We start from the raw sequence: 24,293 nt of genomic DNA on the forward strand, positions 1-24,293 counted from the left end.
GTTCAGATGCGCTCAAAAGAGATGGTCGCAATAAGATTGCAGGGAGGAGACGGGCAGACGGGCGGGGTGACGTGAAAGCAGTCCGTGCAAAGTACTCGCAGCTGGAGTCAAAATCCGTGTCGGGCTGGAACCATACACTTTAATGTTGCCTATTTTTTTAAGGGACTTAATAATCTCCAAATTGTACGCTCCTCGTTCGACCTAGTTAGATGTTAGTCTACAGTCACCATTATATCACCATCATTATCCTCACCTCAATCACTATTATAATCCCTTCATTTCATAAGCATGTCCTTTAAGAATTCCAGAAACCGTCTCAGATGGCTACTACATATAGAGGGGGCGAGAGAGGGATTGATTCACCACAAAAAGAGACCTGGAAATGTGTGTGCCTTTGTGGCCTCATAAGTAACCAAACTGGAAATGTGCGAATAGGTGTCTGTAGATGTGTAGTCTCAGCCTGGTCTGGTTGGTAGTCTATGGGCGACAGGTTGTCAGTGACTCCAAACTGCAGGTGGAAAATTAATTGGGGTTCGTGCGTGAGAAACGGTTGCCTTTTCTCGCGCGCACATACTGTAGCCTAACACCCTTCACATTTTTTGTGTGATTAGCGTTTCTTCATCCTCGATTCCTTGAGCCTGTTATTTTTAACACTCAATCTGTGTTCGCCATATGACTGTTATAGCCAATACGAAAAGTTGATTTACTCACCGCTCACGTCCACCCGTAGCAACATGACTGACATGGCTCACCAGCGGTCCCTAGTGTTGTAGAACATCGAATGGCAAACAGTACATTCAATAATTGTTATTTTATGAAGGACTATTAAAGTTTGGTGTAGCCTAATCTTATTTACCCATCTTCATTTGACCACATGCCAAGTATTTAATGACATGGGCTATCAATTACGCATTTAATTGATATTGATAAGTAGGCTAGCCCATATAACATTGAGAAACGTTCTTACTCTAATTTTACATTTAAAATGTTTCAAACAAAATGTGCTAAAGCAACTGGGTTGTAGGCCTACAAGGTGGTCTATGCATAAGCATCTACTTTTGTCTTACCCATCTTCCATTCCTTAACCTTGAGTGCTCAATAATAATGGAAGCCAATGACAACTCCATGAGATTGGAGTGTATATGCTGATCCTTGGAGCGATGTTGGCCATGTGCCTCTTCCTGTCTCATTGTAAGCCTTTTGGCTGCAAGATAATGCTTTCTCTGTCCCAGAACTCAGTTGTCTGTCTAGCATCTCTCTCTCTCTCACTGACACTGAGTGGACAAAACATTAGGAACACATTTCTATTATTGAGTTGCACACTTTTGCCCTCAGAACAGCCTCAATTTGTCAGGGCATTGACTTTACAAGGTGTTGAAATCGTTCCACAGTGATGCTGGCCCATGTTGACTCCAACGCTTACCACAGTTGTGTCAAGTTGACTGAGTGTCTTTTGGGTGGTGGACCATTCTTGAGAAACACAAGAAACTGTTTTGCTCAAGGGCAGAACACCACATTTTTCCACTTCTCCAACTCTGGGATTCCTACCAGCAACCTTTTGGTTATTGGCCAATCGCTCTTAACCACTAGACTACCTGCTGCCATTATAATGTTATTAACTTTATATTAAAATATGTAATTTGCAACAATATTCAAGAAACATTTTATTTTGTAATATACAGACTTAAAATGATTGACCAGAATGACATTTACTCTCATGGGTGGCCAAAAATAGCGATATTAAAGCCACACCCATAATAGGCCAAGTCTCCTTAAAATAACCTAGAATTACATTAAAAAAGACCCAGCATGAAAGTGAATAAAAAAACAATTGATGGTTAAATTAACCCATGTTTGGTCATTCAAACAACCCAACTGGCTGGGTCAAAAGACCAGCATGTGTCCTGTCCAATATTTACCCAGCGCAGGGTTACTAAATAACCCAAATTGAGTTGTTTTTAACCCAGCATTTTTTAGAGTGTAGGTTACAGCCCACCCAGAGCTACACACTGGATCTCAAACAAATATTCCAAAACCCCTCTCTACATCTCTCGTAGGACTTGCTCCTTCCTTCCTTCCTTCCTTCCTTCCTTCTCTCTCTCTCTCTCTCTCTCTCTCTCTCTCTCTCTCTCTCTCTCTCTCTCTCTCTCTCTCTCTCTCTCTCTCTCTCTCTCTCCCCCATCATCTCGAGCATGAATATTAATTAGCCTGTCACACTGTCGCCTCCGAACTCAAGGCAACTCTTTCATCAACGCAACTTCAGCAATGCTTTGATCCTCAAGGGTTTTCATTGACATTATGTCATTTTGAAGCCGCCAGCTTGCCCCAGTACCAATCTGCTGGGGGGGGGGGCTAATGTAGACCTATAAAGTGCAGTTTTCAAAAGTGTTATGTCAATTTTACAGTAAATTAATTGTTGCTGAATCAATGCCATTTACTGTACTGTACATTGCAAATAATGACAACAGAACCGTAACAGATTTAGATCACTTAGCTACATACAGTAGATATTCCTATCCATTTCAGCCATACTTGCTGGTACAATTTCTTCCACTTTCATAGCCCTGAGACACAATTCCTGACTGTTATACACCATCAAATGAGGTAGAGGTCATTTCTCGAGCCATTTACACACCATACTCTCCCATTCCCTGAAAAAGGGTGAATAATACAGCTATTGCAATTCCCTTTCAACACATGAAATGTCATAGTAAATAAGCTAATTGATCACTAGGAAGGCAATTTAAGTCTTATGAAAGTGAAATGTATGGCACTGCCTGTAACAGTAGGCCTACGATAAATTGGATCTAGATTAATATAATGAAATTGATCTAAATAATGGTGGGGCATCTACATCCCCTCTGGTCTGTGTGTGTTTGACAGTCCTTGACAGTAGATTCTCACCCTCCAGGAACTCACTTCTTTTGTAATCTATGCCCTTATTTGGTTGAGTGCCTCGATCTCCCCATCTCTAATCTCTCCCTCTTCCCCTCCCTTCTCTTCTTCCCATTTCTTATCGGTTTACCCTGTTCCTTGACTCCACCTGTATTAGCCATATTCCCCTGTGCAGCATACAAAGTACATAATAATAACATATTAGAATGATTATTAATAATTAATCATATCAATAATAATCATAGTTCAAACATCTCCTTCTTGTAATTGTATTCAATTCTATGAAATGTAGTATACATTAAATGCATGCTGGCTTGCAGCTGCTCCATCCACTGGACAGATGCTAACACTGTAATAATCACGTAACAATGGGAGGTGTAAATAATGTGTCCTCTATACACAGTGTCTCTGCTTGCTTGTTTTGAAATGGGATCTGAGTGGTATCCATGGGAGTGGAGAAAGACAAACACTGTAGGTGGGAAATGGATCTCCTCCAAAGGAGACAATGCCAAGAAAGCAACAGGACACAAGGATAGCCATGCCCATGTGAACTAGAGAATCTGGCTATTGGATGGACACATGGTTCCGTAGGAATGAGACAGGCCGACAGAGACAGCAAGATACTGAGATAGATTAATTTGGTGAAGCCAAAGCCTCCCTCCATTGTTTCCTTGGTTACCACAGTCCAGGGGGCCTCTTAAGATTTCCTTGAGACTTGTTACGGTAGAATGAGGACCAACCACACACCAAAGACTGTCACACACAAATAAAGAGAAAGAATCATAAGGCAACACAGGTAGCACAATCCCATTCATTTTTCAGACAGCAATATATACGAGAGGAATACATTTTTTCCTTTCTTATTTTGCCTCAAATGAATTATAAAATAGCTGTCAGTCTGTTTTACACCTTCAGTGCACATCCATATCCAAACTGATAACCCAACACCCACCATATCTACAGGGGAGGGAAGAGGGGTGGCGACATAAGTGCTTGGACATGCATGTGTCCTCCTGAGAAGAGGGAATAACGGTCCAGGGAAGAACCAGCACAATATAATCTAGGTTACTATGATACAGGGTCATACAGGGTCTACAAATGTACCTTTCAGTAATGATAATGGCGATGGGCTTGCACAAATGTCAAGGGTGGGTTTTTATCTTTTTGATTTGATGATTTGACTCTGGCTGAGTGCTGTGAGTGAAGGGCCACTCTCAGAACCCTGGGTTGTATTAATTTCGCAGATTCTGTTGCAAAACGTTTTGTCTGTTGCAAAATGTTTTCTAACAGAAAATGTTTACACCAAATGGAAAACATTTTGCCCACAAAAAGGAGAGTTTCTATCAGCAAAATTCAGGCAGGTACCTAAACTGACATCTAGTCACAAAATGGTGCCAACATGGTGGCTGGGCAGCAAATTGTGTTTGGTGTGTAATCACCAATGTCACCAACCAGCTACGTTTGCTGCAGCCAATGTTGACTCTTTCTAGGCACACAGCTTGAGTACATTGTTTCCAACCTCTGCCAACATCTTATGTTATCTTTGGTAATCCTGAATACACCCCAGATCAGCTCTTAGTATCACTGTGATAAAATACTCATTGCATTCTTGGAAGAAGAATGCAATTCTAAAGCTTCTTCATGGATGAAGAGGGAAACACAATTTGGAAAGAGGTACAGAAGCTGTGCAAAACAGCCACAAAACCACAATAAAACATAGCATCAATACAGACAGAAGATATTACAGTACAGTCATGTTGAGACAGATACAGTGCCTTGCGAAAGTATTCGGCCCCCTTGAATCTTGCGACCTTTTGCCACATTTCAGGCTTCCTGAATCCAATCGAGAATCTGTGGAAAGAACTGAAAACTGCTGTTCACAAATGCTCTCCATCCAACCTCACTGAGCTCGAGCTGTTTTGCAAGGAGGAATGGGAAAAAATGTCAGTCTCTCGATGTGCAAAACTGATAGAGACATACCCCAAGCGACTTACAGCTGTAATCGCAGCAAAAGGTGGCACTACAAAGTATTAACTTAAGGGGGCTGAATAATTTTGCACGCCCAATTTTTCAGTTTTTGATTTGTCAAAAAAGTTTGAAATATCCAATAAATGTCGTTCCACTTCATGATTGTGTCCCACTTGTTGTTGATTCTTCACAAAAAAATACAGTTTTATATCTTTATGTTTGAAGCCTGAAATGTGGCAAAAGGTCGTAAAGTTCAAGGGGGCCGAATACTTTCGCAAGGCACTGTATACACTGAGTTAATATGATTTGACAGATTTATATATCATGATAGCAACATCTTAGTAAAAACAATAAAGAGAATTCCATGACTTAACCTTGATAAGGCACGACTAAAAGTACACTTGAAATGATATTGAATGATTATTTTGTAGTTATAAATCAGACCTAAATTTAAATATTTACAGTAATTCATCTCAGGTAGGGGTATAAAAAAGGATGACCTATCAGAACACCCTCAACAGGTGCAGAGGGCAAACTCTGGTCTAGAACACACACACCGTTCTGTCTGACTCTAACTAACTCCTTAGGGCTTTGGCCTATGTGGGCTGTGTCTGAGAGGAAAGTGACAGATTACCTGGCTCCAGTGTGGGCTGTGTATGAGAGGAAGGTACCAGATTACCTAGCTCCAATGTCGGCTGTGTGTGATAGGAAAGAGACAAATTATCTGCCTCCATTGTGGGCTGTGTATGAGATTGCAAGACCAGTTGTTCCATTGAGGCAGGAAGCTGAGAAGGACCTCTCCCACTCCCAGGAAGTAGACCACCTGTGCGATGCCAAAGAGGGGAGCAATGATGGCAGTACGCCCCCTTCTGGAAAGCAGAGGGACACTCTTGGCGCAGAATCTTCCTGTTAGACAAGAGGGTCGTGATATAGTGGTGTATCTACAGTACCAGTCAAAAGTTTGGACACACCGACTCATTCAAGGGTTTTTCTTAATTTTTACTATTTTCTTAATGGTAAAATAATAGTGAAGACATCAAAACTATGAAATAACATCCATGTAATCATGTAGTATCCAGAAAAGTGTTAAACAAATGAAAATATATTTTATATTTGAGATTCTTCAAAGTAGCCACCCTTTGCCTTGCTGACAGCTTTGCATACTCTTGCCATTCTCTCACCCAGCTTCATCTGGAATGCTTTTTTGAAGGAGTTCCCACATATGCTGTGCACTTGTTGGCTGCTTTTCCTTCACTCTGTAGTCCAACTCATACAAAACCATCTCAATTGGGTTGAGGTTGGGCAAAGGGTGGCTATTTTGAAGAATCTAATATATAAAATATATTTTCATTTGCTTAACACTTTTTTGTTTACTACATGATTCCATATGTATCACGTTTCAGGTAAGACCCAGATGCAGACTAGGTCGAAGTAACAACAGTTTATTAATTCGAAAAGGGGCAGGCAAGGGCAGGCAGAGGTCAGTAATCCAGATAGGTGGGGCAAAAGTACAGGACGGCAGGCAGAATGGTAAACACAGAGAAAACTAGGAAACAGGAACAATCGAGAGACAGGTAGGCTTGGTAGTCTTGACGAAACAAAACGAATTGGCAACAGACAAACGGAGAAAACAGGTATAAATACACAGGGGACAATGGGGAATATGGGAGACAACTGGAGGTGGGTTGAGACAATCACAAAGACAGGTGAAACAGATCAGGGTGTGACAATAGGTATTATTTCATTTTTTGATGTCTTCACTAATATACTATAATGTAGAAAATAGTAAAAATAAAGAAAAACCCTTGAATGAGTAGGTGTGTCCAAACTTTTGACTGGCACTGTATATTCTAGCCTAAAATGCCTTCTCTGTTTATTTCATAGTACCAGTAGATGTTGTCATGTTCTACCATCAGATAATATTGATATAATCAATCAGAAAAGGCCTGTCAAAACCAGGAGGGAAGCAGTGGAAGAGTTAGAGTGAGAAGGAGAGGTTACCTAATGCAGTCTGTCACTCTACTGTAGGTGTCCTCCTGACTTCTCTGTGTCATAGTCTGAATTCTGGTCTTAATCGCTGAAACACACTAACTGTATCAAATGGTTTACACGGCAGGCATAATCAAATCAAATAACATTTTATTTGTCACATGCGCCGAATACAACAGGTGTAGACCTTACCGTGAAATGGTTACGTACAATCCCTTAACAAACAATGCAGTTTTAAGAAAAATAATAGTTAAGAAAATAAATGTGAGCCTTTCTCTGACACCGACTGGTAAATAGGTCCTAGATGGCAGGAGGCTTGGCCCCAATGATGTACTGGGTCGTACGCACTACCCTTTGTAGCCCCTTGCGGTCGGAGGCCGAGCAGTTGCCATACCAGGCGGTGATGCTCTCGATGGTGCAGCTGTATAACTTTTTGAGGATCTGAGGACCCATTCCAAATCTTTGGGGGAAATGGGCATTGTTGTGCCCTCTTCACGACTGTCTTGGTGTGTTTGGACCATGATAGTGTGTTGGTGATGTGGACACCATGGAACTTGAAGCTCTCAATCCGCTCCACTACAGCCCAATCGATGAGAATGGGGACATGCTCGGCCCTCCTTTTCCTGTAGTCCACAATCATCTCCTTTGTCTTGATCACATTGAGGGAAAGGTTGTTGTCCTGGCAGCACACTTTCAGGTCTCTGATCTCCTCCCTATAGTCTGTCTCGTTGTTGTCGGTGAACAGGCCTACCACCATTGTGTCATCTGTAAACTTAATGATGGTGTTGGAGTTGGAGTTGTGCTTGGCCACACAGTCATGGGTGAGCAGGGAGTACAGGAGGGAGGTGTTTAGTCCTAGGGTCCTTAGCTTAGTGATGAGCATTGAGGGCACGATGATATTGAACACTGAAGTCTGTAGTCAATGAACAGCATTCCCACATAACTGTTATTTTAGTCCAGGATGGAAAGGATAGTGTTGAGTGCAGTTGCGATTGCGTCATCTGTGGATATGTTGGGGCGGTTTGCAAATTGTAGTGGGTCTAGGGTTTCTGGGCTGATGGTGTTGATGTGAGCCATGACCAGACTTTCACAGCACTTCATGTCTACAGACGTGAGTGCTACAGGTCGGTAGTCATTTAGGCAGGTTACCTTGGTGTTCTTGGACACATGGACTATGGTGGTCTGCTTGAAACATGTAGGTATTACAGACTCTGGTCATGGACAGGTTGAAAATGTCAGTGAAGACACTTGCCAGTTGGTCAGCGCATGCTCAGAGTAGACGTCCTGGTAACCGTCTGGCCCTGCAGCCTTGTGAATGTTGACCTTTTTAAAGATCTTATGCATGTGCCTCCTGAGTGGAGCAGTGGTCTAAGGAGTCATCACTACAGACCCTGGTTCAATCATGGGCTGTATCAGAACTGGCCAATATTGGGAGTCCCATAGGGCACAATTGGCAGTGTTTCCTCCAACACATTGGTGCAGATGGCTTCCGGGTTAAGCAGGTGGGTGTTGGTGGGTCATATTTCAGAGGAGGCATGACTCGATCTTCGCCTACCTAGCCCGTTGGGGAGTTGCACAAAGGAGGCAAGATCAAAATTGGGAAGACAAAGCAGGTAAGCGAGCGTGATCTAGAACAGCTGGTGCTCTCATCCATGCTTCAGTGTTGCTTGAATTGAAGTAATTTGGTTCATCTGGTAGGCTTGTGTCACTGGGCTTCCCTTTGTAGTCTGTAATAGTATGCAAGTCATGCCACATCTGACGACCGTTGGAACCAGTTTAGTAGGATTCAATCTTAGTCCTGTATTTACACTTCATCTGTTTGACGGTTCATCTGAGGGCATAGTAGGATTTATTGTGTGTGTGTCGGGTTAGAGTCTGGCTCCTTGAAAGTGGCAGCTCTACCCTTTAGCTCAGTGCGGATGTTGCCTGCAATTCATGGCTTCTGGTTGGGGTATATATGTACGGTCCCTGTGGGGACAATGTCATTGATGCACTTATTGATGAAGCCGGTGACTGATGTGGTATACTCGTCAATGAAATCAGATAAGTCCCGGAACATATTCCAGTCTTTGCTAGCAAAACAGTCCTGTAGCTTAGCATCTGCGTCATCTGACCACCTCGGTATTGAGCGAGTCACTGGTACTTCCTGCTTTAGTTTTTGCTTGGAATCAGGAGGATAGAATTATGGTTAGATTTGCCAAATGGAGGGCAAGGGAAAGATTTGTACATGTCTTTGTGTTTGGAGTAAAGGTAGTCTCCTGTTTTTTCACCTTTAAGTTTCTCTGCATTAAAGTCACCGGCCACTCGGAGAGCCACCTGGATGAGCATTTTCTTGTTTGCGTATGGCTTTATACAGCTCATTGAGTGCGGTCTTAGTGCCAGCATTAGTTTGTGGTGGTAAATAGACAGCTACGAAAAGTATAGATGAAAACTCTCGTTAAATATTGTGGTCTACAGCTTATCGTGAGACACTCTACCTCAGGTGAGCAAAACCTTGGGACTTCCTAAAAATGTGATTTTGATCACCAGCTGATATTGACAAATAGACACAGACCTCCACCCCTTGTCTTACTGGAGGCAGCTGTTCTGTCTTTTGCCGATTCAAGGCAAAACCATACAACTGTATACACACTCATACCTGTATACACACACACAACTGTCCTTACCATCCACAGGATTAACTCCCACAGCAACTGTACTGCCAGCGAAGCAGCCTGATGCAAAGGACACATAGAAGGGAGCGGGGCCATTAGCCCCACGGCCACCAAGACTTTTCAGATTGGCAAACAGGGAAGTAGATTATGGAGAATGGCACGTCCCTAAGCGAACAAAGGCATGGTCCAACAAATGTGAATCATCTTAATTTGTTTGTGTTCTTGCAAGGCTTCTATTGTGTCTCTGTGCAGGTTACCTCAGGAGTGTGGCCCCCAGGCCCTTGTAGAGCCCTGCGATGCCCTGGCTCCACAGCAGCTGAGCTGCATTGCTGTATGAGACCTCAACTCCACTGGGCCCCCAGGGGCCCAACTACAGCCTGGGACATCAGCTTCCTCTGAGCCTCTACGTGTGTCATAACACACACAACATCATCATTATCATCAGTGTGACATCATCAACCAGGGACAGAGAAGCAGGAATGCCTCAGGAGGTTGGAAAATAAAAATACATTTGGGGAATCACAGGAACACAAGGAAGAGTCACAAATGTGTTTAAGCAATAAAATAACAATTTTACATTGATACAATAACAATGCTGGTTGTTACGGGTTCTAACTGATCAGATCTCTGTGATCTGTTTGTGTTTGTTTGGCTGACAAGACATTGGTTAGTCATGAAACAGTGACTGGGAACAGGGGAACATCCAACCTCCTCTCTCCTTCTTTACCCATCTCTCACCTATCCGCCCTGCATCCTGTAACTGAATCTTTAGCATCTCCATGGGAGTGGTGATGATGACCTGCACCAAGAGATGGAGAGATGGAGACACAGAGAGATGGAGACACAGAGAGATGGAGAGACAAAGAGATGGAGAGAGAGAGATGGAGAGACAGAGATGGAGAGACAAAGAGGTGGAGAGTGAGAGATGGAGAGAGAGAGATAGAGAGATGGAGAGACAGAGAGATTGAGAGACAGAGACAGAGAGATGGAGAGACAGAGAGATGGAGAGACAAAGAGATGGAGAGAGAGAGAGATGGAGAGACAGAGAGATGGAGAGACAAAGAGATGGAGAGAGAGATGGAGAGACAAAGAGATGGAGAGAGAGATGGAGAGACAAAGAGATGGGGAGATGAAGAGATGGAGAGACAAAGAGATGGAGAGGCAAAGAGATGGAGAGACAAAGAGATGGAGAGACAGAGAGATTGAGAGAGAGAGATGGAGAGTCAAAGAGATAGAGAGATGGAGAGACAAAAAGATGGAGAGAGAGAGATGGAGAGACAGAGATGGAGAGACAAAGAGATTGAGAGACGGAGAGACAGCGAGATGGAGAGACAGAGAGATGGAGAGACAAAGAGATGGAGAGAGAGAGAGATGGAGAGACAGAGAGATGGAGAGACAAAGAGATGGAGAGAGAGATGGAGAGACAAAGAGATGGGGAGATGAAGAGATGGAGAGACAAAGAGATGGAGAGACAGAGAGATGGAGAGACAAAGAGATGGGGAGATGAAGAGATGGAGAGACAAAGAGATGGAGAGAGAGAGAGATGGAGAGACAAAGAGATAGAGAGATGGAGAGACAAAAAGATGGAGAGACTGTGACTGTGTTTCAGAAGAGTTCAAACACCCAGGCATGACACACAACTAGTGTGCATAATTACTGTTGAGCCACAAGATGGTAGTAGAAAGCTGTCTGAGGCTGATACCCCAGCTGAGTTTACCTGACATGTTTTTTATATTTTATTTTTCATTTCACCTTTATTTAACCAGGAAGGCCAGTTGAGAACAAGTTCTCACTTACAATTGCGACCTGGCCAAGATAAAGCAAAGCAATGCGACAAAAACAACTACACAGAGTTACACATGGGATAAACAAACATACAGTCAATAACACAATGGAAAAATCTGTATACAGTGTGTGCAAATGAAGTAAGGAGGTAAGGCAATAAATATGCCAATAGTAGCAAAGTAATTACAATTTAGCAATTACACTGGAGTGCAGATGAAGATGTGCAAGTAGAAATACTGATGTGCAAAATAGCAGAAAAACAAATACAGATATGGGATGAGGTAGGTAGTTGGTTGGATGGGCTTTTTACAGATGGGCTGTGTACAGCTGCAACGATCAGTAAGCTGGATCGGTAGGATGGTCAGTTTTACGAGGGTATGTTTGGCAGGATGAGTGAAGGAGGCTTTGTTGTGAAATAGGAAGCCGATTCTAGATTTAACTTGGGATTGGAGATGGTTAATGTGAGCCAGACACCGAGGTATTTATTGTTGTCCACATATTCTAGTTGTCCACCATTCAGGACCGTTCAGAGTAGTCGGTCAGCGATCGATTGAAGAGCATGCATTTAGTTTTATTAGCATTTAAGAGCAGTTGGTGGTCACGGAAGGAGTGTTGTATGGCATTGAAGCTCGTTTGGAGGTTTGTTAACACAGTGTCCAACGAAGAGCCATATGTATACAGAATGGTGTCGTCTGCATAGAGGTGGATCAAAGAATCGCCAGCAGCAAGAGCAACATCATTGATATATACCGAGAAAAGAGTCGGCCCTAGAATTGAACCCTGTGGCACCCCATAGAGACTGTCAGAGGTCCAGACAACAGTCCCTCCAATTTGACAAACTGAGCTCTATCTGAGAAGTAGTTAATGAACCAGGCGAGGCAATCATTACAGAAACCAAGGCTGTTGAGTCTGCCGATAAGAATACGGTGATCGACACAGTCAAAAGCCTTGGCCAGGTCGATGAAGACGGCTGCACAGTAGTTGTCATGTTTTGTCTTAGATTGTCTTGTCATTTTGCTTTTCCCTCTGTTCATTTTCCCCCTGCTGGTCTTTTTAGGTTCGTTCCCCTTTTTCTCTCTCCCTTCCTCTCTCTCTTCTCTATCGTTCCGTTCCTGCTCCCAGCTGTTCCTATTCCCCTAATCAATCATTTAGTCTTCCCACACCTGTTCCCTATCCTTTTCCCTGATTAGAGTCCCTATTTCTCCCCTTGTTTTCCGTTTCTGCCCTGTCGGATCCTTGTCTATTGTTCACCGTGCTGTGTCTGTGTATCGCCCTGTCGTGTCGTGTTTCCCTCAGATGCTGCGTGGTGAGCAGGTGTCTGAGTCTGCTACGTTCAAGTGCCTTCCCGAGGCAACCTGCAGTTCTTGATCGAGTCTCCAGTCTGTTCTCGTCATTACGAGTGGAATTATGCCTTATGATTGTAAATTTACTTTACTGGATTAAAGACTCTGTTTTCGCCAAGTCGCTTTTGGGTCCTCATTCACCTGCATAACAGAAGGATCCGACCAAAGAATGGACCCAGCGACTACAGATGCTCGTAACACTGCCGTCGAGATCCAAGGAGCCATGCTCGGCAGACACGAGCAGGAATTGTCTGCTGCTCGCCATGCCGTGGAGAACCTGGCCGCTCAGGTTTCCGACCTCTCTGGACAGTTCCAGAGTCTTCGTCTCGTGCCACCTGTTACTTCCTGGCCTGCCGAGCCTCCGGAACCTAGGGTTAATAACCCACCTTGCTACTCCGGGCAGCCCACGGAGTGCCGCTCCTTTCTCACCCAGTGTGATATTGTGTTCTCTCTCCAACCCAACACATACTCTAGCGAGAGAGCTCGGGTTGCTTACGTCATTTCACTCCTTACTGGCCGGGCTCGAGAGTGGGGCACAGCTATCTGGGAGGCAAGGGCTGATTGTTCAAACAATTACCAGAACTTTAAAGAGGAGATGATTCGGGTTTTTGACCGTTCAGTTTTTGGTAGGGAGGCTTCTAGGGCCCTGGCTTCCCTATGCCAAGGTGATCGATCCATAACGGATTACTCTATAGAGTTTCGCACTCTTGCTGCCTCTAGTGACTGGAACGAGCCGGCGCTGCTCGCTCGTTTTCTGGAGGGACTCCACGCAGTGGTCAAAGATGAGATTCTCTCTCGGGAGGTTCCTTCCAGTGTGGACTCTTTGATTGCTCTCGCCATCCGCATAGAACGACGGGTAGATCTTCGTCACCAAGCTCGTGGAAGAGAGCTCGCGTCAACGGTGTTTCCCTGCTCCGCATCGCAACCATCTCCCTCCTCTGGCTCAGAGACTGAGCCCATGCAGCTGGGAGGTATTCGCATCTCGACCAAGGAGAGGGATCGGAGGATCACCAACCGCCTGTGCCTCTATTGCGGATTTGATGGACATTTTGTCAATTCATGTCCAGTAAAAGGCCAGAGCTCATCAGTAAGCGGAGGGCTACTGGTGAGCGCTACTACTCAGGTCTCTTCATCTAGATCCTGTACTACTATGTCGGTCCATCTACGCTGGACCGGTTCGGGTGCTACATGCAGTGCCTTGATTGACTCTGGGGCTGAGGGTTGTTTCATGGACGAAGCATGGGCTCGGAAACATGACATTCCTTTCAGACAGTTAGACAAGCCTACGCCCATGTTTGCCTTAGATGGTAGTCATCTTCCCAGTATCAGATTTGAGACACTACCTTTAACTCTCACAGTATCTGGTAACCACAGTGAGACTATTTCTTTTTTGATTTTTCGTTCACCTTTTACACCTGTTGTTTTGGGTCATCCCTGGCTAGTATGTCATAATCCTTCTATTAATTGGTCTAGTAATTCTATCCTATCCTGGAACGTTTCTTGTCATGTGAAGTGTTTAATGTCTGCCATCCCTCCCATTTCTTCTGTCCCCACTTCTCAGGAGGAACCTGGCGATTTGACAGGAGTGCCGGAGGAATATCATGATCTGCGCATGGTCTTCAGTCGGTCCCGAGCCAACTCCCTTCCTCCTCACCGGTCGTATGATTGTAGTATTGATCTCCTTCCGGGGACCACTCCTCCTCGGGGTAGACTATACTCTCTGTCGGCTCCCGAACGTAAGGCTCTCGAGGATTATTTATCTGTGTCTCTTGACGCCGGTACCATAGTGCCTTCTTCCTCTCCGGCCGGGGCGGGGTTCTTTTTGTTAAGAAGAAGGACGGTACTCTGCGCCCCTGCGTGGATTATCGAGGCTGAATGACATAACGGTTAAGAATCGTTATCCGCTTCCCCTTATGTCATCAGCCTTCGAGATTCTGCAGGGAGCCAGGTGCTTTACTAAGTTGGACCTTCGTAACGCTTACCATCTCGTGCGCATCAGAGAGGGGGACGAGTGGAAAACGGCGTTTAACACTCCGTTAGGGCATTTTGAGTACCGGGTTCTGCCGTTTGGTCTCGCCAATGCGCCAGCTGTTTTTCAGGCATTAGTTAATGATGTTCTGAGAGACATGCTGAACATCTTTGTTTTTGTCTATCTTGACGATATCCTGATTTTTTCACCGTCACTCGAGATTCATGTTCAGCACGTTCGACGTGTTCTACAGCGCCTTTTAGAGAATTGTCTCTACGTGAAGGCTGAGAAGTGCTCTTTTCATGTCTCCTCCGTTACTTTTCTCGGTTCCGTTATTTCCGCTGAAGGCATTCAGATGGATTCCGCTAAGGTTCAAGCTGTCAGTGATTGGCCCGTTCCAAGGTCACGTGTCGAGTTGCAGCGCTTTTTAGGTTTCGCTAATTTCTATCGGCGTTTCATTCGTAATTTCGGTCAAGTTGCTGCCCCTCTCACAGCTCTTACTTCTGTCAAGACGTGTTTTAAGTGGTCCGGTTCCGCCCAGGGAGCTTTTGATCTTCTAAAAGAACGTTTTACGTCCGCTCCTATCCTCGTTACTCCTGACGTCACTAGACAATTCATTGTCGAGGTTGACGCTTCAGAGGTAGGCGTGGGAGCCATTCTATCCCAGCGCTTCCAGTCTGACGATAAGGTTCATCCTTGCGCTTATTTTTCTCATCGCCTGTCGCCATCTGAACGCAACTATGATGTGGGTAACCGCGAACTGCTCGCCATCCGCTTAGCCCTAGGCGAATGGCGACAGTGGTTGGAGGGGGCGACCGTTCCTTTTGTCGTTTGGACAGACCATAAGAACCTTGAGTACATCCGTTCTGCCAAACGACTTAATGCCCGTCAAGCTCGTTGGGCGTTGTTTTTCGCTCGTTTCGAGTTTGTGATTTCTTACCGTCCGGGTAGCAAAAACACCAAGCCTGATGCCTTATCCCGTCTGTTTAGTTCTTCTGTGGCTTCTACTGATCCCGAGGGATTCTTCCTTATGGGCGTGTTGTCGGGTTGACAGTCTGGGGAATTGAAAGACAGGTTAAGCAAGCACTCACGCACACTGCGTCGCCGCGCGCTTGTCCTAGTAACCTCCTTTTCGTTCCTGTTTCCACTCGTCTGGCTGTTCTTCAGTGGGCTCACTCTGCCAAGTTAGCTGGTCATCCCGGTGTTCGAGGCACTCTTGCGTCTATTCGCCAGCGCTTTTGGTGGCCGACTCAGGAGCGTGACACGCGCCGTTTCGTGGCTGCTTGTTCGGACTGCGCGCAGACTAAGTCGGGTAACTCTCCTCCTGCCGGTCGTCTCAGACCGCTCCCCATTCCTTCTCGACCATGGTCTCACATCGCCCTAGACTTCATTACCGGTCTGCCTTTGTCTGCGGGGAAGACTGTGATTCTTACGGTTGTCGATAGGTTCTCTAAGGCGGCACATTTCATTCCCCTCGCTAAACTTCCTTCCGCTAAGGAGACGGCACAAATCATCATCGAGAATGTGTTCAGAATTCATGGCCTCCCGTTAGACGCCGTTTCAGACAGAGGCCCGCAATTCACGTCACAGTTTTGGAGGGAGTTCTGTCGTTTGATTGGTGCGTTCGTCAGTCTCTCTTCCGGGTTTCATCCCCAGTCTAACGGTCAAGCAGAGAGGGCCAATCAGACGATTGGTCGCATACTACGCAGCCTTTCTTTCAGAAACCCTGCGTCTTGGGCAGAACAGCTCCCCTGGGCAGAATACGCTCACAACTCGCTTCCTTCGTCTGCTATCGGGTTATCTCCGTTTCAGAGTAGTCTGGGTTACCAGCCTCCTCTGTTCTCATCCCAGCTTGCCGAGTCCAGCGTTCCCTCCGCTCAAGCGTTTGTCCAACGTTGTGAGCGCACCTGGAGGAGGGTGAGGTCTGCACTTTGCCGTTACAGGGCACAGACTGTGAGAGCCGCCAATAAACGCAGGATTAAGAGTCCAAGGTATTGTTGCGGCCAGAGAGTGTGGCTTTCCACTCGCAACCTTCCTCTTACGACAGCTTCTCGTAAGTTGACTCCGCGGTTCATTGGTCCGTTCCGTGTCTCCCAGGTCGTCAATCCTGTCGCTGTGCGACTGCTTCTTCCGCGACATCTTCGTCGCGTCCATCCTGTCTTCCATGTCTCCTGTGTCAAGCCCTTTCTTCGCACCCCGTTCGTCTTCCCTCCCCCTCCCGTCCTTGTCGAGAGCGCACCTATTTACAAGGTACGTAGGATCATGGACATGCGTTCTCGGGACGGGGTCACCAATACTTAGTGGATTGGGAGGGTTACGGTCCTGAGGAGAGGAGTTGGGTTCCGTCTCGGGACGTGCTGGACCGTTCACTTATTGATGATTTCCTCCGTTGCCGCCAGGATTCCTCCTCGAGTGCGCCAGGAGGCGCTCGGTGAGTGGGGGTACTGTCATGTTTTGTCTTAGATTGTCTTGTCATTTTGCTTTTCCCTCTGTTCATTTTCCCCCTGCTGGTCTTTTTAGGTTTGTTCCCCTTTTTCTCTCTCCCTTCCTCTCTCTCTTCTCTCTATCGTTCCGTTCCTGCTCCCAGCTGTTCCTATTCCCCTAATCAATAATTTAGTCTTCCCACACCTGTTCCCTATCCTTTTCCCTGATTAGAGTCCCTATTTCTCCCCTTGTTTTCCGTTTCTGCCCTGTCGGATCCTTGTCTATTGTTCACCGTGCTGTGTCTGTGTATCGCCCTGTCGTGTCGTGTTTCCCTCAGATGCTGCGTGGTGAGCAGGTGTCTGAGTCTGCTACGTTCAAGTGCCTTCCCGAGGCAACCTGCAGTTCTTGATCGAGTCTCCAGTCTGTTCTCGTCATTACGAGTGGAATTATGCCTTATGATTGTAAATTTACTTTACTGGATTAAAGACTCTGTTTTCGCCAAGTCGCTTTTGGGTCCTCATTCACCTGCATAACAGTAGTCTTTTATCGATGGCAGTTATGATATCGTTTAGGACCTTGAGCGTGGCTGAGGTGCGCCCGTGATTGCATAGCGGAGAAGGTACGGTGGGATTCGAAATGGTTGGTGATCTGTTTGTTCACTTGGCTTTTGAAGACTTTAGAAAGGCAGGCCAGGATGGATATAGGTCTGTAACAGTTTGGGTCTAGAGTGTCTGCCCCTTTTGAAGAGGGAGATGACCACGGCCGCTTTCCAATCTTTAGGAATCTCAGACAATATGAAAGAGAGGTTGAACAGACTAGGAATAGGGGTAACAACAATGGAGGCGGATAATGTTAGGAAGAGAGGGTCCAGATTGTCAAGCCCAGCTGATTTGTAGGGATCCAGATTGTACAGCTCTTTTAGAACATCAGCTATCTCAGCAGGGAAGCAGGGTGAGCTTCTGACTGAGAGAGAAAACAAATGTCATAATTATTTTAGTTGAATGACTTTGCTAATTTCTCTGGATGGTCTGGTGCTATCTCAAGTGTTTTACATACATTAAACAACATGCATACAACTTAAAACTCCCTGTTTCTACATGCAAAGGACATGACCATAAACATGCATAAAGAAATAAACATACCATTAATGATACACATGAAGAAACACACATGAACACACACACACACACACAGTCTTAGAAACATGTAAATAATTCACGAGCGCTGGTCACTCAATAATTTATCAGCCATGTTCTTGGTCCCCATGGAAATGTTGGGGGACGCTAAAGATAGCCCAGGGTTGTCATGCGGATAATGCTGCAGGGGCCTATGGGATCGGTCCTATCATCCATGCTGTGTGTTTACAAAATATTTATACCTCTAATGTATTACAACTAGATCCCAGCACATGGTGAAGATATTATTAGAATCCTATTTGTGATATGTATATAAAATCCAAACAAGAAGTTAGTTATAGCTCATATAGTATACACTACATCTTTCAAGTACATCTATTCAATGAGATCAGAGTGGGCAAGAGGTTGGTGTACCAGTCAGTTACGACTGGTGTATGATTGTATTTGACCGGTAGGTGTTTGAAAGAGGCCTCTGAGCACTACTCACCCATCCTTGGACAAGTGTTGTCTAAGGAAGTCAATGGCAGCTAGTTTGATGGCCTTCTCTGGAGTGACATGAGTCAGGTTCACAGCAGCACCTGCATCAAAGAAATAGAGAGACACAGAGTCAAAAACAAAGAACATGATCAAACACACACAGACACACACACAATTTTGTCCTACCTCTGTGCATGTCAAAGTATCCCTCTGATCTGATGGTCTTGATAAGGCAATGTGACCTGTGTAGTGAACATTAATAAGGATTGCTGTGCAAAGACCTCAGAGAATCAACCCGATTCTACAAGGTAAGCAGATACTACAAGCAAACTACACGTTTGTTTTAGAATAAATTCACCCAGCTGGAGGTAAGGCAGGTGGAGCTGCAACAGCAGGTGATTACACTCCAGTCAGCACAGACCCAGACAACAGTCCAGCACAAAAACACCCCCTTATCCAGACCTGGAGAGCTGGAGGTGGAGAGAGATATATCTGCACTCTGAGACAACATCAACAGGAGAAAAAGAAGGAGCAGGAGAAGAACAGAGCACTAGAGGGGAGGATCAGACTACTGGAGGAGAGGGTGAGGGGGATGTCGTGTGACAGAGAACAACCCACTAGAGACATGGCCACCCCCGCAGGGAAGCAGGCAGAACAACCAACGTCAGCTCCCAACAAAAGTCTTGACACCACAGCAGAACAGTCCACCCCAGACCCTGACCACGTCGACATCACAGCGGAACAGACAAATGAAGAACCCCAAGCCTAGGGGATCTTGCCCCCTCTGACCACCCCCACTGTCAGCCACCCTGATAGCCCTCCTGACAACTCCCCCACACCCACTGAGGACATACACAAGACATAGATTGTCCTCCTTATTGACTCAAACAGGAAATATATACAAGAAAAAAAAACACCCTGCTACCATACAGCAGATAAAAGCAAGTTTTTCCCGTGACTGTGACTCAAAACCACATTTTTACCTGGCCCACCCTGAACTTGGACTGCCTTTATGACCAGGTCCGCCTAGACAAGGTGGCAGTGCCCACCTTCACCCGGACCGTAAAGGACATCGCTCTCAAACGCAGCCCCAACACTTCACACAGGAGCAACAGATCAATAGACACCCCGCCCACACTAGCGAGACTCTACCAGACCTGCGAAACCCCCTCCCCAAGACCTACACATAGAGGACCCACATCCAGACCACAACACCACCAGCCACATCCACACCCCCACCCCAACCAATCAACACTCCCTCAAGTCAACATGCACACACCCCATTTAGGACCTCTCAGATCAGTCAGCCCACTGTCAGAGAAAAATCACAGTCTACTTCAACAGAGCAGTACTCAATCATGAGGCATCAAAGCCAAAGTTACTGAGTCAATTTGTAAGTCGCTCTGGATAAGAGCGTCTGCTAAATGACTTAAATGTAAATGTAAATGTAATATTAAGAAATGCTATCGATGGAAGGAATGTAGTGTGGAAACCTACCAAAAAAACAATTAGACAACAACAAATTAAATCCCTTTTAGACAACTTCCTGGACAAAACGTTCCACTGTAATAGTGAAGGTGTAAACTTGGCAGTAGAAAATCTGAAGAGTATATTTGACCTCTCAGCTTCCCTATGAAATCTAAAAATCTCAAATAGAAAACTGAAGACAATGAACAACAAAGACAAAGGGTTTGATGAAGAATGCAAAAACCTAAGAAAGAAATTGAGAAACCTGTCCATCCAAAAACATAGAGACCCAGAAAACCTTCACTATGGTGAATCACTAAAACAATACGGAAATACTCTATGGAAAAAGAAGGAACAGCACATCAGAAATCAGCTCAATGTTATTGAAGAATCCATAGACTCGAACCCCTTCTGGGAAAATTAGAAAACACTAAACAAAAAACAACACAAAGAATGATCTATCCAAAATGGAGATGTATGGGTAAACCACTTCTCCAATCTTTTTGGCTCTATAAACAAAGAACAAACAGCAAAAATATATGCATGATCAAATACAAATCTGAGAACCCACTGGATTTTCCAATTGCCTTGAATGAAAATAAAAACTCTCCAACCCAAAAAGGCCTGTGGTGTTGATGGTATCCTCAATGAAATGATAAAATATACAGACCACAAATTCCAATTGGTTATACTAAAACTCTTTAACATCAACCTTAGATCTGGCATCTTCCCCAATATTTGGAACCAAGGACTGATCACCCCAATCCACAAAAGTGGAGACAAATTTGACGCCAATAGCCGCCGTGGGATATGCGTCAATAGCAACCTTGGGAAAGTCTTCTGCATTATCACTAACAGCAGACATGTACATTTCCTCAGTGAAAACAATGTACTGAGCAAATGTCAAATTGGCTATTTACCAAATCATTGTACGACAGACCACGTATTCACCCTGCACACGCTAATTGACAAACAAACAAAACAAAACAAAACTTCTCATGCTTTGTTGATTTCAAAAAAGCCTTTTACTCAATTTGGTATGAGAGTCTGCTATACAAATTGATGGAAAGTGGTGTTGGGGGAAAACATACGACATTATAAAATTAATGTACACAAACAACAAGTGTGCGGTTAAAATAGGCAAAAACACACACATTTCTTCCCACAGGGCCATGGGGTGAGACAGGTATACAGCCACACCCTCTTAAACATATATATATCAACGAATTGGCGAGGGCACTAGAACAGTTTGCTGCACCCGGCCTCACACTACTAGAATCTGAAGTCAAATGTCTACTGTTTGCTGATGATCTGGTGCTTGTCACCAACCAAGGAGGGCCTAGATCTTCTGCACAGATTCGGCCAGACCTGGGCCCTGACAGTAAATCTCAGTAAGACCAAAATAATGGTGTTCCAAAAAAGGTCCAGAGAGAAAAGAGAAAAGAAAGAAGGGATACTGGTCTGTAATTGTTGACATCGGAGGGATCGAGTGTAGGTTTTTTCAGAAGGGGTGCAACTCTCGCTCTCTTGAAGACGGAAGGGACGTAGCCAGCGGTCAGGGATGAGTTGATGAGCGAGGTGAGGTAAGGGAGAAGGTCTCCGGAAATGGTCTGGAGAAGAGAGGAGGGGATAGGGTCAAGCGGGCAGGTTGTTGGGCGGCCGGCCGTCACAAGACGCGAGATTTCATCTGGAGAGAGAGGGGAGAAAGAGGTCAGAGCACAGGGTAGGGCAGTGTGAGCAGAACCAGCGGTGTCGTTTGACTTAGCAAACGAGGATCGGATGTCGTCGACCTTCTTTTCAAAATGGTTGACGAAGTCATCTGCAGAGAGGGAGGAGGGGGGAGGAGGATTCAGGAGGGAGGAGAAGGTGGCAAAGAGATTCCTAGGGTTAGAGGCAGATGCTTGGAATTTAGCGTGGTAGAAAGTGGCTTTAGCAGCAGAGACAGAGGAGGAAAATGTAGAGAGGAGGGAGTGAAAGGATGCCAGGTCCGCAGGGAGGCGAGTTTTCCTCCATTTCCGCTCGGCTGCCCGGAGTCCTGTTCTGTGAGCTCGCAATGAGTCATCGAGCCACGGAGCGGGAGGGGAGGACCGAGCCGGCCTGGAGGATAGGGGACATAGAGAGTCAAGGGATGCAGAGAGGGAGGAGAGGAGGGTTGAGGAGGCAGAATCAGGAGATAGGTGGGAGAAGGTTTGAGCGGAGGGAAGAGATGATAGGATGGAAGAGGAGAGAGTAGCGGGGGAGAGAGAGCGAAGGTTGGGACGGCGCGATACCATCCGAGTAGGGGCAGTGTGGGAGGTGTTGGATGAGAGCGAGAGGGAAAAGGATACAAGGCAGTGGTCGGAGACTTGGAGGGGAGTTGCAATGAGGTTAGTGGAAGAACAGCATCTAGTAAAGATGAGGTCGAGCGTATTGCCTGCCTTGTGAGTAGGGGGGGAAGGTGAGAGGGTGAGGTCAAAAGAGGAGAGGAGTGGAAAGAAGGAGGCAGAGAGGAAAGAGTCAAAGGTAGACGTGGGGAGGTTAAAGTCGCCCAGAACTGTGAGAGGTGAGCCGTCCTCAGGAAAGGAGCTTATCAAGGCATCAAGCTCATTGATGAACTCTCCGAGGGAACCTGGAGGGCGATAAATGATAAGGATGTTAAGCTTGAAAGGGCTAGTAACTGTGACAGCATGGAATTCAAAGGAGGCGATAGACAGATGGGTAAGGGGAGAAAGAGAGAATGACCACTTGGGAGAGATGAGGATCCCGGTGCCACCACCCCGCTGACCAGACGCTCTCGGGGTGTGCGAGAACACGTGGGCGGACGAAGAGAGAGCAGTAGGAGTAGCAGTGTTGTCTGTGGTGATCCATGTTTCCGTCAGTGCCAAGAAGTCGAGGGACTGGAGGGAGGCATAGGCTGAGATGAACTCTGCCTTGTTGACCGCAGATTGGCAGTTCCAGAGGCTACCGGAGACCTGGAACTCCATGTGGGTCGTGCGCGCTGGGACCACCAGAGTAGGGTGGCCGCGGCCACGCGGTGTGGAGCGTTTGTATGGTCTGTGCAGAGAGGAGAGAACAGGGATAAACAGACACATAGTTGACAGGCTACAGAAGAGGCTACGCTAATGCAAAGGAGATTGGAATGACAAGTGGACTACACGTCTCGAATGTTCAGAAAGTTAAGCTACGTAGCAAGAATCTTATTGACTAAAATGATTAAAATGATACAGTACTGCTGAAGTAGGCCAGCTGGCAGTGGGTGCGTTGTTGACACTACACTAATCAAGTCGTTCCGTTGAGTGTAATAGTTTCTGCAGTGTTGCTATTCGGGGGCTAGCTGGCTAGCTAGCAGTGTTGTTTACGTTACGTGGCGTTAAAAGAACGACAATAGCTGGCTAGCGAACCTAGAAAATCGCTCTAGACTACACAATTATATTTGATACAAAGACGGCTATGTAGCTAGCTATGTAGCTAGCTACGATCAAACAAATCATATTACTTGACACATTGGAATGAATTAACAAAAAACAGAGCAAACTAGGATGCTATTTGACCCTAAACAGAGAGTACACAGTGGCAGAAACCCTGACCACTGTGACTGACACAAACTTAAGGAAAGCTTTGACTATATACAGACTCAGTGAGCATAGCCTTGCTATTGATAAAGGCCACCATAGGCAGACCTTAACCATTTGCATATCGTTACAACACCGTATATATACATAATATGACATTTGTAATGTCTTTATTATTTTGAAACTTCTGTGAGTGTAATGTTTACTGTTCATTTTTATTGTTTATTTCACTTTTGTATATTATCTACTTCACTTGCTTTGGCAATGTTAACATATGTTTCCCATGCCAATAAAGCTAATTGAATTGAACTGAATTGAATTGAAAGAGAGAAGGGTGAGAAGGTATCAAAAAGGTGACATTGACCAATCAATAACAAAAGAGAAAAACAATAATGAGAGAGAGGGATAATGGTGGAGGAATTAGTGCAATATTCAAACTAAAACATAATTTAAAACATTTGATAAAATCCTCTCAAAATCCTGTTTCCATCAATATCCTTATCCGCACTTACCTGATCTGCTTGTTAGCCATCTATCTGAGATACAGTTACTATGGCAGTTTCTCTGTCTGTGTATCTGTAAATGTGATCTGCACCTCCATGTTTAAGGAAAACAATGGATTAGTGGAAGATAGA

The 24,293-nt window shown here is 45.3% G+C and overlaps 1 pseudogene; it reads right to left on the reverse strand.

The window, feature by feature from the left end:
- Positions 1-3,570: 3,570 nt before the first annotated feature.
- LOC124035424 lies at positions 3,571-24,190 on the reverse strand (annotated as a pseudogene).
- Between the last annotated feature and the right edge of the window lie 103 nt (positions 24,191-24,293).

Source organism: Oncorhynchus gorbuscha, linkage group LG05 (assembly GCF_021184085.1).
Source record: "Oncorhynchus gorbuscha isolate QuinsamMale2020 ecotype Even-year linkage group LG05, OgorEven_v1.0, whole genome shotgun sequence".
NCBI lineage: Eukaryota > Metazoa > Chordata > Actinopteri > Salmoniformes > Salmonidae > Oncorhynchus > Oncorhynchus gorbuscha.